This window comes from Ambystoma mexicanum, chromosome 3p (assembly GCF_040938575.1).
Source record: "Ambystoma mexicanum isolate Mex_15411 chromosome 3p, UKY_AmexF1_1, whole genome shotgun sequence".
In the NCBI taxonomy this organism is placed as follows: Eukaryota; Metazoa; Chordata; class Amphibia; order Caudata; family Ambystomatidae; genus Ambystoma; species Ambystoma mexicanum.
In genome coordinates, this window is record NC_090925.1 from 282,417,045 (window position 1) to 282,432,346 (window position 15,302).

Genomic DNA, 15,302 nt, shown 5'->3' on the forward strand with positions numbered 1-15,302 from the left:
ATACGGAGTGATTTGGCACGTGAAAAAAGTGCACGTCAGCGTGAAATCCGTGGTAAGGCCCTTAGCGCGTAAGCACGTCTGTGATGTTACATGCGCGAGCGTTTCCCTCGTGAAATGTGCATAGTGGTTCAGCGTGTGAAAAAAGTGCATGTCTGCGTGTGAATGCATGTAATCCAAGGAAAGGGCCTACGCGCGTAAGTGACGCGACTCATGCAGGCGTTTCCCTCAGCACGGGTTAAAGGTGAGCGGGGCCAGCAGTTCGCTGTACGTGCCTTTCGTGGAGACTGACGTGTGTGTTGCTACTTCAAGTTGTTTCGCGCGCCATCACAACTTCACAGCGGATCAAGGACGTATCTCTTCTTTTGGCGGGGGGTATTGGCTACGCGTGTTTTTCATCATCGCGCTAGTCTGACGGTGAGTCTTGCGCGCTATTTTTCCCACTGACGGTGCCCCTGTGTATCGCGTACCCGTTTCCGAGGTCATAGTAGCCTGCGTGTCCCACGCGTATGCATTTTTCGTGTTCCTGGGTGCCACTGCGTACTGCGGGAGGTTAATTCATAGTAGCCTGCATGTCCCACGCGTATGCATTTTTCGTGTTCCTGGGTGCCACCGCGTACTGCGGGAGGTTAATTCCACGCATGTAGGCTGCAGGGGTTGCGTGCACGGTTTTACTGCAGTTTTGGAGTGGCTGAGCATTGCGTGACCCATCACTACATCACCGGGGTCACATACAGCCTTGCAGGTGCAAGGGGTGCTGTTAACATCTTGCATCCCACACCCTTCACCCCAATTGCTCAGGACAATTGTGGTGTACACCTCCCATTGGTACTCCTCCATCTGTGCCGGCACTACTCCATCTGTGCCATGGTTGGGAGGCCTCCAAAGGTGAGGGGCGCCTCAGCTGGGCGTACACCTCGTGGCGGGCGTGGTCAGGGACATGGCCGGGGTGACCAGGGAGTAGGGGGACTCCAGGGTGTCCAGGGTGGCCGCAGAGGGGGAAGAGGCAGGGGTGTGCCACTTGTGTACGATGTTGTGCCAGTGCAGTCATCCCACCAACCCCTGTGGTTCAGGGAGATGCAGCTTCTGCATCTAGCACTGGCACACGTGTGACCCGGCAGTCCGTTTCATCGACTGCCACGGGCCCAAGGGTAGTGGTAGCTGCGGGTGCAGCTGTGGACACCACCATCCAGGCTCAGGGTCTGCCAGCGCAGGCTGCGTTGGCACTTGAAGAGTCCTTGGAAGATTTCCAACAGGGCAGGAGGCAAACCGTAGGTGCACGCAGGGCTGCCCTGACCGAGACATGTGTCCCTGGGGCAGTAATGTCATCTGCTGCCCCGACCAGCTGGGTGTTGGCAAGTGCAGGGGCAGATGCAGCCAGCAACACCCCAGTTGTGAGTCTGCCAACCAGGACAGTCGCGGTCAATGACCCTGCCACAGCAGATGTTGCTGCGCAGGGTCCATTAGAGGGCACCCAGCTGCCACTGACACAAGTCAGGCCTTTGGTTGTCCCTCCACCTGCCACTCCCTTGGCTCAATCCACCGGTGCCACTGGCCATACTGATCAGGGCGGCATTTGCCAACCAGGTTCTGCGCCACAATCCAAGAGGAGGAAGGTTGCACCTGCAGCACAGGCTGGGACCCCACACACAGCCACGACCTCCTGCATGTTGAGGAAGAAGTCTTTCTGCAACCAGGAACTGGACTTCTCGTGGACTACGTTTGGGGCCACAGCCGTGACATGCTAGTGGGGCCTAATTGTCAGACTACGGCTGCCCACCGTGATACCCACTGGAAGCAAGTTGCGGAACATGTGAGTGCATTCGGCCATGAGGTGCGCACGGCGCAAGAGTGCAAAAAGCGTTGGAATTACCTCAAACGCAGCGGTAAGGCTAAGCGTGCCTCATATTACAACTTGACTCTGGTGACTGGCAGTGGGCCTGCACCTGAGGAGGAAGACCTCACTCCACATGAGTCACCCGTTGCGGAGTTCATACCACTAGAATCGGTCGAAGGGGTGGGAGCGATGCCGGACTTTCATGCCCAGTCCAGTGAGTGTTGCTGCATGTATGTTGAGGACATGTGTGCTTTACTTGTGTGATGTGTTGTGCATGACTGCCACTACATGTCATATGTACATGGTTCTGATGTGCAAGTAATGCAATGCTTCACTGATGCATGGCTGCTCTGCAGGATGGTGGACATGTGGAGCGGACGGGGACTGTCCGCATCACTACTATTGCACCCTACTCACATGCTGGTCACCAGGATGCCCCTTCGGTCCATGTTCCAGCTCATTGGCGCATCTGCATGTAGCCTGGGGTGACCTTGCTCTCAGCCCAGGGACTATGTCATAGCATGACTGACGTGCATGTGTCCTCTGCCTGCATGCGGGTACTCCACGTAGGCATGCTCCCTTGCCCCTCCACCCCCCTCTGTACCCCAATTTAACCTTTGCACTGGTCCGCTTCAATTTTGCCGTTGAGTACTTGCCTGTTCATGTGTCCTGTGTACATGCTAACTTCCACCAGCCAATTTGCCAGACATATGCTGTGGGGTACATCCTTTGTACTTGTATTTGTATTTGTATTTATTGATTTATAAAGCCCCTTACATACTTGATGCAGGGTGTCTCACTTGGACTGTGCAGAGGTCAGATGCCCCGAAGGGACATGAGTGTCCATTCATGCTCCATGTGCTTTCCATGCATGCCCCTATGTGTCCTTGACTGGATGATCATTGTAGTACGTGTCCAGGGTGACCTATATTGCATGGCATTTCATTAGCCTCCCATGGCCACTGTGGCTCAGTCCTGCGTCCCACACATGTTTAGGGTTTGACAGTCTGTGTGGGTCACAGGACTCAGCCTGTTTCATGGCCAATGACTCTGTCCAACTGGTGTAGTGTCTTCTTCACATGTGGGTGTACTCCAGAGGTTTCATCATGTGTCCTGCTTACTGTCCGATCATCATCTGCTGTGTTGTCACTTGACTCACATGATGCAATTGATGCTAGTGAACACTGTCTGTCAATACACAGGTCTATGGCCATCCTTTTGATACCATGTAAGGCATCCCTGCATTTGCACTTGGGGGGAGGGGTGGTTTGCTTGTAGCCATGCTACCCATTGCATGCACATTGCACCTGTTGGCTGAAGTTGACCTTGCACTGCCTTCACATTTTCTGATACACATCATGAAGTGCTTGTACATGTGGATAGTGAGTAATGTACAAATGTGCTGCACTGCATCGACCCACTTCAGAGCGATATAACACCCTTCTACATGCCTAATCACAGAAGCAATGTCAAGTTGACCTAGCATGCATGGCAGGTTCTCTTTTGTGTGTGACATGTCTGCTTCATGTGTTTGGTGTCTGTGTGATGTCTATGTGTGTTGTGTGCTTCTAACATGTGTAGTGACCTTTTTTCTCTCTACTTTTCAGATGGTGACACAATGGAGCCAGAGGATGGTGTTGTCATGCCAGGCACAGGGTTGTTATCACTACAGCAACCCGGCACAAGTGGGGGTTGTGGGATGGTAGGCCACGAAAACCCACATGTGCTACAGTCCATCTTGTCTTTGGCTGGCAATGAGTCCAGCCCTGATGAGCACTCTGACGTCCATGTCGAGTTGGAAGTGCATCAGGTCCATATGTCAGGGGTGAGTTATTCTGATGTGGGCACTTCTCTGTCTGTTGCACCTGCACTGAGGGGTCAGACAGTCTTGGAAACTCTGCCTGTGGTGGATCGGGATGCAGGGTCACCCTCCACACCAGTCACTGAAGTGCCTGGGCCGTCACGTCGACGGGGGCATGTAGTCGTGCAGCCGTGGGAGGTGCCAACACAACGAGGACACCCAGTCCTTGGGTCCCGCAGGTGTCAAGCCCAGCAACGCGGTCGCCGCGTGCAACCGCTGTGTACTGAGTGGGAGCAAGACATGACTGCCAATTCTGAACGCCAGGGGGCAGCAATGGAGAAAATCTCTGTGAGCATGGAGCGTGTGGCTCAATCTGTGCTCCCTCCTGCTTGGCAGGTGCTTTTCCAGCAGCAGGAGGCACGGTCCACGGCCCGCTTGCTCAGGCTGGGCATGGCGGCCTCAGACAGGGCACGCCAGGCTGAAATGTCTCTGTGTGAAGCAATTGCTGCTCACGCAGACGCACACATGGAGGCCCTGAGGGAGGAGTATGCTTCCCTAAAATCCACTCTGGGTGTCCTTCTGATGTCCCAGAGGGAGCAGTCAGAGGAGAGGTTTGTGCAGCTTGAGCGTACCATCTCGGCTGAGCTACATGCTTGCCGGGAGGTGCATCAGTTGTCAAGCCAGGCCTTGCAGCAGGAACTCCGTGTTATGCATGTTACCTTGCAAGAGGAAGAATGTGTATAACTTGAGGTTGTGCATTCAGGCCCATGTGTCATCGCCGCACAGAACCAGGCTCACCCGTCTGGCAGACTTGCTCCCGACGAGGGGCGCAAGCTGGCACAAGCAGGCACAAGCATCAAAAAGGAAGCGCACGCGTGCGATTCATGGAAGTCCCTGCACGTTTTTTTCTCGGGATGTGCGCCAAACCCGTGCGTGATCCACACGGGCGCACACGTCATTGCAACATCCCGAATGCCGTGCGCGATGTGCACAGGGAAAGCGCACAATGTCCGCGCACACACCAAAAAGGGGGCGGGACATGTGGTGTAACGCACGGAATGGGGAACAACAGGTGAAAAAAAGGCGTAACTGGGGAAGTACTGCAGGGAAATACACGGAACCCCCACACTCACGCGAACAACTCGTATTCATGGATTTGAATACGGGAAACAAGCGCATGCTAAGAGACGCGCACAGGCGTCAACACGTCTGCCACAGGAAGGCAGGCGTAAACGTCCCCGCGCACAGTATAAAAGCGCGCACAAATAACAAACACGTACATACCGCTACAATGAATGCCCCATTTGTCGCAGCAATGATCGTGGACACTGCAGGAGGAGGAGAATAGCCAGGGCCTGCATTTTTTTACCCCCGGACAAGCCTTTTTGGGATGCCGGATGACCAGATCTATGGCAGGTATAGGTTTCCACCTCGTATCATCCTAGATCTGGTCAGGGAGTGGGAAGATGACCTTACATCACCCACCCTCTGCTCCCAAGCATTGAGGCCCTTGGAGAAGGTGCTCAATGTCCTGCATTTTTTGGCCACTGGGACATTGCAGCAGACTACTGCCATAGTGGGGGGGGGGTCTCACAGGCCACGCAGTCATGCTGCCTACACCAGGTGTTGGCAATCATGAATGCACGCCCCTCAGTCCGCAGGCACATATGCATGCCCAGAACACCCCCAGGAAGGCAGGCCGTCGTCCAGGACTTTTACAGGGTGGCACACTTCCCCAAAGTGCTTGGTGCCATAGATTGCACCCATGTGGCCCTACGTCCACCTAGGGCCACAGAGCACATCTACCGAAACCGCAGGCACTGGCATTCCATCAACGTGCAGGGGGTATGCGATGCCAAGGGAATCATCATCTCTGTCTATGCAAACTACCCTGGCTCCACCCATGACAGTTTCATATACAGAATGTGGCCTGTGTCTGTGGCCCTGGGCAGTGGCCAAATTGTCTGAGTCATCGCCATGACTCGGACAATCTGGCTACTGGCCACGACCATGAGAGACCAGCAATGTGGTTAAAGTGGGCATGGCCATCAGGGACCAGCTACGTGGTGATGTTTTTTGAAATTGGGTTAGGTTTGAATGGGAAAAAAAATCTGCTTGTGGGTACAGGTTGAAGTACTGGATGGGATTGCAGCAAATACATACGAGGAGGGTCAGCAAGAACTTCAAAGCCTGGTATTGCAAATATGTCCTGTGTTATATTTTTTTGAAAGTGTGAAAATGTAAGTACACAACACAGCGATATAACATTAGTGTCTGGGCAATGGGCCTGGCCATCTGCAGGTTGTAATATGCACTGTAATTTGCTTATTGGAGCATGCGGATTGGCTGAAGCGGTAGGTTTGAAAGGGAAAAAATATTCTGCTTGTGGTTACAGCCTGAAGTGGTGGACTAGATTGCAACAAACTTGCACGACAAACATTAACAAGCACCTGAAAGCATGTTTTTGGAAATATGTCTTGTGTTTTATTTGTCGAAAGAGTAAGAATGTAAGTAGAAAAACTAGTGACATACATTTAGGGGCCGATTCATGGAACAAACGTGCGCCGAAAATCTACGCGCAAGCAGGCGCAAGCAGGCGCAAGCGGAAAAAAACAGGAAGTCCCTGCGCGTGTCTTCCTCGGGATGTGCGCCAAACCCGTGCATGGCGCTCACGTCACTGCAACATCCCGAAAGACGTGCGCGACGCGCACAGTGAAAGCGCACAACCTCTGCGCATACACTAGAAAGTGGGCGGAACACGGGGCGTAACGCGCGGAATGTGGAACAACTCGCGAAAACAAGGGCGTAACTGGGGATGTACTGCAGGGAAGCAGACGGAGCGCCCACACGCACCCGAACCCCACGTATTCATGGAATCGAATAGGGCAAAGCCACGCACAGCGAAAGACACGCACAAGCCCAAACACGTCCGCCACACGAAGGCAGGCGGTAGCGTCCGTGCGCATTACAAAAGTGGCAACATACAGCAATAGTGCCTGTGCGAGCAGGGTACGCGTATCTCAGGGGTGCGCGGGAAGTTCCACACGCGATTCCATCAGGGTACGTGTATTTCGGGGTGTGCGTGAAGTTCCACACGCGATATCAGCAGGGTACGTGTATTTCAGGGTGCAGGGGAAGTTACACACACGATTCCAGCAGGGTACGTGTATTTCAGGGGTGCGCGGGAATTTCCACACGCGATTGGGCCCGTGCGAGCAGGGTACGCGTATCTCAGGGGTGCGCGGGAAGTTCCACACGCGATTCCATCAGGGTACATGTATTTCGGGGTGCGCGTGAAGCTCCACACGCGATTCCATCAGGGTACGTGTATTTCGGTGTGCGCGTGAAGTTCCACACGCGATATCAGCAGGGTACGTGTATTTCAGGGTGCAGGGGAAGTTACACACGCAATTCCAGCAGGGTACGTGTATTTCAGGGGTGCGCGGGAATTTCCACACGCGATTGGGCCCGTGCGAGCAGGGTGCGCGTATCTCAGGGGTGCGCGGGAAGTTCCACACGCGATTCCATCAGGGTACGTGTATTTCGGGGTGCGCGTGAAGTTCCACACGCGATTCCATCAGGGTACGTGTATTCCGGGGTGCGCGTGAAGTTCCACACGCGATATCAGCAGGGTACGTGTATTTCAGGGTGCAGGGGAAGTCACACACGCGATTTCTGCAGGGTACGTGTATTTCGGGGTGCGCGTGAAGTTCCACACGCGATTCCATCAGGGTACGTGTATTCCGGGGTGCGCGTGAAGTTCCACACGCGATATCAGCAGGGTACGTGTATTTCAGGGTGCAGGGGAAGTCACACACGCGATTTCAGCAGGGTACGTGTATTCCAGGGGTGCGCTGGAAGTTCCACACGCGATTCCATCAGGGTACGTGTATTTCGGGGTGTGGGGGAAGTTCGACACGTGATTCCATCAGGGTACGTGTATTACAGGGGTGCGCGGGGAGCACCACACGTGAATTGCACGTGTGGGCCCTCCCAGGTGTTCCCTCTACACCCTCCACGGCACCTGCAGGTGGCTCACACCACAGGGGCCTACCCTGCACATGTCCTGCAGGCACCCCATCCACCATGGCCATGCCCCTCAGCCAACCCACATGTCAACTTGCACTACTGCCCACCAACGCATGTCCCCCTGCACCCCCAGCCACCAGGGGCACCAACCACCAGGCCCCCACCCATGTCTCCCACCACCCCCACCCCCCAGTCACCAGGGGCAGCCTCCACCAGGCCCCCACCCATGTCTCCCACCACCCCCACCCCCAGCCTACCAGGGGCAGCCTCCACCAGGCCCCCACCCATGTCTCCCAGCACCCCCACCCCCCAGCAGTGCAGGGGCACCCACCACCAGGCCCCCACACATGTCTCCCAGCACCCCCACCCCCCAGCCACCAGGGGCACCAACCACCAGGCCCCCACCCATGTCTCCCACCACCCCCACCCCCCCAGTCACCAGGGGCAGCCTCCACCAGGCCCCCACCCATGTCTCCCACCACCCCCACCCCCCCAGTCACCAGGGGCAGCCTCCACCAGGCCCCCACCCATGTCTCCCACCACCCCCACCCCCCAGCAGTGCAGGGGCACCCACCACCAGGCCCCCACCCATGTCTCCCAGCACCCCCACCCCCCAGCCACCAGGGGCACCCTCCACCAGGCCCATACCCAAGTCTCCCACCACCCCCACCCCCCCAGTCACCAGGGGCAGCCTCCACCAGGCCCCCACCCATGTCTCCCACCACCCCCACCACCCAGCAGTGTAGGGGCACCCACCCCAGGCCCCCACCCATGTCTCCCAGCATCCCCACCCCCCAGCCACCAGGGGCACCAACCACCAGGCCCCCACCCATGTCTCCCACCACCCCCACCCCCCCAGTCACCAGGGACAGCCTCCACCAGGCCCCCACCCATGTCTCCCAGCACCCCCACCCCCCAGCAGTGCAGGGGCACCCACCACCAGGCCCCCACCCATGTCTCCCACCACCCCCACCCCCCAGCCACCAGGGGCACCAACCACCAGGCCACCACCCATGTCTCCCACCACCCCCACCCCCCAGCACTGTGGGGCACCTGCCAGCAGGCCCCCACCCATGTGCAACTCATGTACCCCTGCACCCCCACCCCCCAGCACTGTGGGGCACCTGCCAGCAGGCCCCCACCCATGTCCAACTCATGTTCCCCACCACCCCCACCCCCCCAGTCACCAGGGGCAGCCTCCACCAGGCCCCCACCCATGTCTCCCACCACCCCCACCCCCCAGCCACCAGGGGCAGCCTCCACCAGGCCCCCACCCATGTCTCCCAGCACCCCCACCCCCCAGCACTGTGGGGCACCTGCCAGCAGGCCCCCACCCATGTGCAACTCATGTACCCCTGCACCCCCACCACTGTGGGGCACCTGCCAGCAGGCCCCCACCTATGTCCAACTCATGTTCCCCACCACCCCCACCCCCCAGCACTGTGAGGCACCTGCCAGCAGGCCCCCACCCATGTGCAACTCATGTACCCCTGCACCCCCACCCCCCAGCACTGTGGGGCACCTGCCAGCAGGCCCCCACCCATGTCCAACTCATGTTCCCCACCACCCCCACCCCCCAGCACTGTGGGGCACCTGCCAGCAGGCCCCCACCCATGTCCAACTCATGTTCCCCACCACTCCCACCCCCCAGCACTGTGGGGCACCTGCCAGCAGGCCCCCACCCATGTCCAACTCATGTTCCCCACCACCCCCACCCCCCAGCACTGTGGGGCACCTGCCAGCAGGCCCCCACCCATGTCCAACACATGTTCCCCACCACCCCACCCCCCAGCACTGTGGGGCACCTGCCAGCAGGCCCCCACCCATGTCCAACTCATGTTCCCCACCACCCCCACCCCCCAGCACTGTGGGGCACCTGCCAGCAGGCCCCATCCATGTCTCCCACCACCCCCACCCCCCAGCAGTGCAGGGGCAGCCTCCACCAGGCCCCCACCCATGTCTCCCACCACCCCCACCCCCCAGCCACCATGGCCAGCCCCCACCAGGCCCCCACTCATGTCCCCTATCACCCCCACCCCCCAGCCACCATGGGCAGCCTCCACCAGGTCCTCACAATCCCCAATCATGTGCGTTATTGTCAGCCTCCACAGCCAAAAAGCCCTACCAAGTAACCCATTCACCCACATGGAAATGGAAATTACATGTTACACCCCCAATGTTCATAAAGCAAATGAACCCATGCCCGTCACAAACAATGGTTGCAATTGCATGGGAAAACACCCAACATGACATGCATGAAACCAATGAGATGATACCACACAGTGAAGTATGAAAACAAAATTGTATTAAAAAAAAAAGAATGCAAAAGAAATGAAACAAACTACAATGGCAATGAAAAAAAGATAAGCTGCATGTCCGTTTAAAAAAATAAAAACACCAAATCCTAATCCAAAAAAATGTTGTCCAAAGTCAAATGAAAAATAAAATCAATCCAATGAAGAACTATGTACAAAACTTCCAAGGGTCCATGAGCCCAACTGAACAAAGGAAACCTACAAAAAACCCTAACTAAAATGCAACTATATACAAAAAGTGGAGCAGTGTCCGTCGACTCCAAATCATAAGAACAAACAAAGGAAACCTAAAACTAAAGAACTATATACAAAGGCGGCGGGCAAGTCCAGCGGCTCACTCCGTGGTGTTCCGGGCCAGGGCATCATCGAACTCCTGTTCGATGTCCCGGAGGCGGTCCTGTTCCATGGCCCGAGGGTCCGCAGGGACGACGCCGTGTCCTCCTCCAACCCCCTGCGGATTGCCTCGAGGCACTCGGCCCGCCTCAGGCCCCTCCGCATGGAGTTCTCCGCCCTGACCATTGTGAGCCGCGCCTCTTCCGCCCGCCGCCGCTCCGCATCTATGGCGTGGCCCAACCGCTGCCACACGGAAGACACTCTCTGTCCTGGGTCCTCCTGCCCTTCGGCCGATGCCTGCGCCTCCGATGTCGAAGGCCCCGAGCCTTCATGGCTCCCACCATGTTGCTGCTGCTGCTCTGCCTCTGCCCGTGCACTGCCTCCTGCTGCCTGCACATCCACCGCCGGCTGGGGTGCAGTCGTAGATGTGGCCACCCCTGCTGGACGTCCGACTCCCGACTGTGGCAGGGATGCCTCCTCCACCAGCCTGGCCGCACCGTCAGAGGCAGCTCCACAGGGCACCCAGGTGACTGATGGGTGGGAAGATGGCACAGAGGACGACTGGCGCGTAGGGGGTCCAGTTGAGGAGGGGGTTGGAGCAAGCCCCATCAGACGGAGGAATCCGACCTGGGTGACCTGTCCCAGCAGGCTGACGTGGTCAACGAGCCATTCGAGATGACGTGCAGTCTCTCAATGAAAAGACTGCAGGTCACCTCGCCTGGCCCGTTGACGCAACGCCACACCAGCCAGGACAGGCTCAACCCGGACCTGGATAGCCAGGTCCGCAGGCAGAGGAAGGCCAGTTGACGTCAGCTCATCCCCTGCCTGAAAACGGGTCTGGACGTAGGCATCCCTGCTGGTGCAAGATGATGCAGGGACAGGATCGGGGACAGGATTGCACACAGGCACCTCCGCGGCGGCCTGTGCTGCCTCCTGTCCCTGGTCCTGCACTGCACCACTAGCACCAGTGGGATCCCCACCTCCAGACCCCGTCTCTGGTGCTTGCACGGCCCCCTCCTCCACCGAACCCCCCACCAACCTGGATGACTCCGTGCCATCTTCCCCTGTTGGGCCCTGTGGGGTCCCAGCTGCCCCTTCTGCTGCCGAGGAGTCCAACTCCAACCTCCGCCTCTTGGACCTCCCCCCGGCAGCTGCGGCCTGGGACACGGCACCGGACTCCTCACTCCCCGACGAGATGACAACACGGGAGGGGAGCCGGGCCTTGCGTCTCCGGCTGGCGGTGGGATCCCCGCCGCTGTGCTCCACAGCACCTTCTCCGCCCTCTTCATCAGTTGATGCTGCAGACAGGGAGAAACAAAACACAGGCATCAGGGCACTGTACAATGGACACATACACACATGACAGTTGCACATGAGTGGCATTGGCAAACCTCAGACATGTCATCACAATCCCCAACACACATGTCATTACAACTCGCACACATGAGCCATACCACAGCCATATCGCAACTGCCACCACCATCCATACACATACAACAGCATGAGCAGCCAAAGATGAGCCAGACATCACATGCAACACAGGAAGTGCACCACACATGTACACACACCACCACACTTGCATGCATGTGTACACCTCTGCCAAGTGTCGCACTGTTCAGACGGGCATCCATGTCACATCTGCCAATCAGGCTTCCGCATACCGCTGTCACATGCATCCATGTTGCATCACTGTTGCACCCTTGTCAAATACACACACATGCACATGTACACAGTGCTGATACATGCAGCCGAAAACAACATACATGCGTGACATCACGGACATGTCTACTTACATACACATTCATCCAAACATGTGTGCCCACACAACTGCATTTGGCATGCAAGCCTACACACACAAGCACCATCCATGTCTCACACATTACAGCCCTCGCATGTGTCAGCCCCACGGCCCTGTACACCACCACCCATACTCGACCCCATACAAACAGATGTGCAACCTGCACACTACCGAATAATCACCACACGCACTGCTCACAATCAGGATGCATGTACACTCACTGCTCGACTCCAGACGGGTCTGCTTCTCTAGGACCTGGACGTGGAGCGCTGGGGATATGCGTTCCAGGACCCTCATCTGTTCTTCCGACAAGTGGCCCCGGCGCCCCTTGGCATCTGCTGCCTTCAAGAGGCGCCGGGCCTTGTTCAGGGTCCTGGACCTGAAGTCCTCCCAGCGCTTCCTTCTTTCCACTGCAGGGGCCTCCCTCTGGAACAGCCTTCCTACCTCCCTGAAACTTGAGGAGAACCACCTCCGGTTCCGGAAGCACCTCAAAACCTTCCTCTTTGCCTCCGCTTTCTCTCCCCCTCTCCCCTGCTAATACTACTGTAACTGCACTGAATCTGCAACTGGGCCATTCACCGTTCTCGGCCCAGCCACTCTCCCCTGCACTGCCTCCACGGCAACCCCTGCACTACGGGACTGTGTCTGTATCCATACAGCCCCCCTTCCCAGCACTTGTTTGCACTTACCTCGCACTTGCCACCAGCTGGCCCTTGTTATTTATCCTGTATGCTGTATGCTTATAACCCTGTACTGCACTTTCCCCTCTCCCTTTCCCCCATGCACTTTTCCCTTCCCCTCTACCCTTGCACTTGCGCGATCTGAATGACTCCTGGCCTAGTAAGATCGTTGTCTGTCTCCCCTTGTTCCCCCCCCTGCCTCGTCGCGCCTTGAAACACTTGTGTATAGGCGCGTTACAAATGCCATATCATATCATATCATATCATATGTTGTAAGTCGCGGACTGCCACCCCCTCCGCGTTGATGGCAGTCACGATGTCAGTACAGATCCGAGTCCATCCTTCCTTGTCGGCGCGGGAACTTCCGAAGAGGGCATCATACTGCCCCAGGACTTGCTCCACCAGGACACCAACTTCGGTGGCACTGAAGCTGGTGCCCCTCTGCCTCTCTGGCCGGGGGTTGTTAGTGGTCACAGATGGTGTTTGCCCCGACATGACAACCCCAGGGGCAGGAGTGGGTGAGCAACTGGGTCCTGGGGCTGGGCTGTGGAGCGATGGAATCCCAGTCGGGAGTCTTCGGTTCCAGCAGGGGTGGTCACAGCAACAGCACCCCTGGCTGATGTGCAGGCAGCAAATGGCAGTGCACATGGGCAGCAGGCAGTCAGGCAGCAGCAGATGGCAGATGAGCGCGTGCGCGGGGCTCTGGGGGGCAGTAGTTCAGCCTTCTGGGCAGGAGCGTGGTCTTCCGTGTGCATACGCGTGGCCAGCTTGATACGGAGTGATTTGGCACGTGAAAAATCTGCACGTCAGCGTGTAATTCGAGGAAAGGCCCTTAGCGCGTAAGCGCGTCTGCACGCATACGCATTTTCATTGGACAGAAGGCCCCTCAAGCGCAAGCGCCCCTGTGACGTGACGCGTACAGACGTGCATGCGCATTTCAGCGCGCGTGAAAAACTGCACGTCCGCGTGTAATACGAGGAAAGGGCCCATGCGCGTAAGCGCGTGTGGAAACTGCACGTCCGCGTATAATACGTGGAAAGGGCCCATGCGCATAAGCACGTGTGGAAACTGCACGTCCGCGTGTAATACGTGGAAAGGGCCATGCGCGTAAGCACGCGTGGAAACTGCACGTCCGCGTGTGATACAGGAAAGGGCCTATGCGCGTAAGTGACGTGACGCGCGCGTGCATTTCCCTCAGCACGGGTTAAAGGTGAGCGGGCCCAGCAGTTCGCTGTACGTGCCTTTTGTGGAGACCGACGTGTGTTGCTGCTTCCTGTTGTTTCGCGCGCCATCACAACTTCACAGCTATCAAGGACGTATCTCTTCTTTTGGCAGGGGTATTGGCTATGCGTTTTTTTCTGCATCGCGCTAGTCAGACGGTGAGTCACACACCCTCTTTTTCCCACTGCGGGTGCCCCTGTGTATTGCACCCATTTTCGATGTCATAGTAGCCTGCGTGTCCCACGCGTACGCGTTATTCGTGTTACTGGGTGCCACCGCGTACTGCCGGACGTTGAATCCACGCACGTAGGCTGCAGGGTTGCGTGCACGGTTTTACTGCAGTTTTGGGGTGCCTGAGCGTTGCGTGACCCGTCACCACATCACTGGGGTCACATACAGCCTTGCAGGTGCAGGGGGGCTGTTAACATCTTGCTTCCCACCCCCTTCACCCCAATTGCCCAGGTCAATTGTGGTGTACACCTCCCATTGGCACCACTCCATCTGTGCCAGCACTACTACATCTGTCCATGGTTGGGAGGCCACCAAAGGTGAGGGGCGCCTCAGCTGGGCGTACCTCTCGTGGCGGGCGTGGTCGGGGACGTGGCCGTGGTGACCAGGGAGTAGGGGGACTCCAGGGTGTCCAGGGCAGCCACAGAGGGGGAAGAGGCAGGGGTGCGCCACTTGAGCACAATGTTGTGCCATGTGTCGGTGCAGCCATGCCACCACCCCTTGTGGTTCCGGGGGATGCAGCTCCTGCATCTGGCACTGGCACCCATATGACCCGGCAGTCCGTTCCATCGACTGCCACGGGCCCAAGGGTGGTGGTAGCTGCAGGTGCAGCTGTGGACACCGCCACCCAGGCTCAGGGTCTGCCAGCGCAGGCTGCGTTGGCACTTGAAGAGCCCTTGGTAGATCTCCAACAGGCCAGGGGGGAAACCATAGGGGCAGGCCGGGCTGCTCAGACCAAGACACGTGTCCCTGGGGCAGTCATGTCATCTGCTGCCCCGAACAGCCGGGTGTTGGCAAGTGCAGGGGCAGATGCACCCAACAGCACCCCGGTTGTGAGTCTGCCAACCAGGACCGTTGCGGCCAACCACCCTGCCACAGCTGATGTTGCTGCGCAGGGTCCATTAGTGGGCACCCAGCTGCCACTGACACAAGTCAGGCCTCTGGTCATCCCTCCACCTGCCACTCCCTTGGCTCAATCCACCGAACCCACTGGCCATGCTGGTCAGGGCGGCATTAGCCAGCCAGGGTCTGCGCCACAGTCCAAGAGGAGGAAGGTTGCACC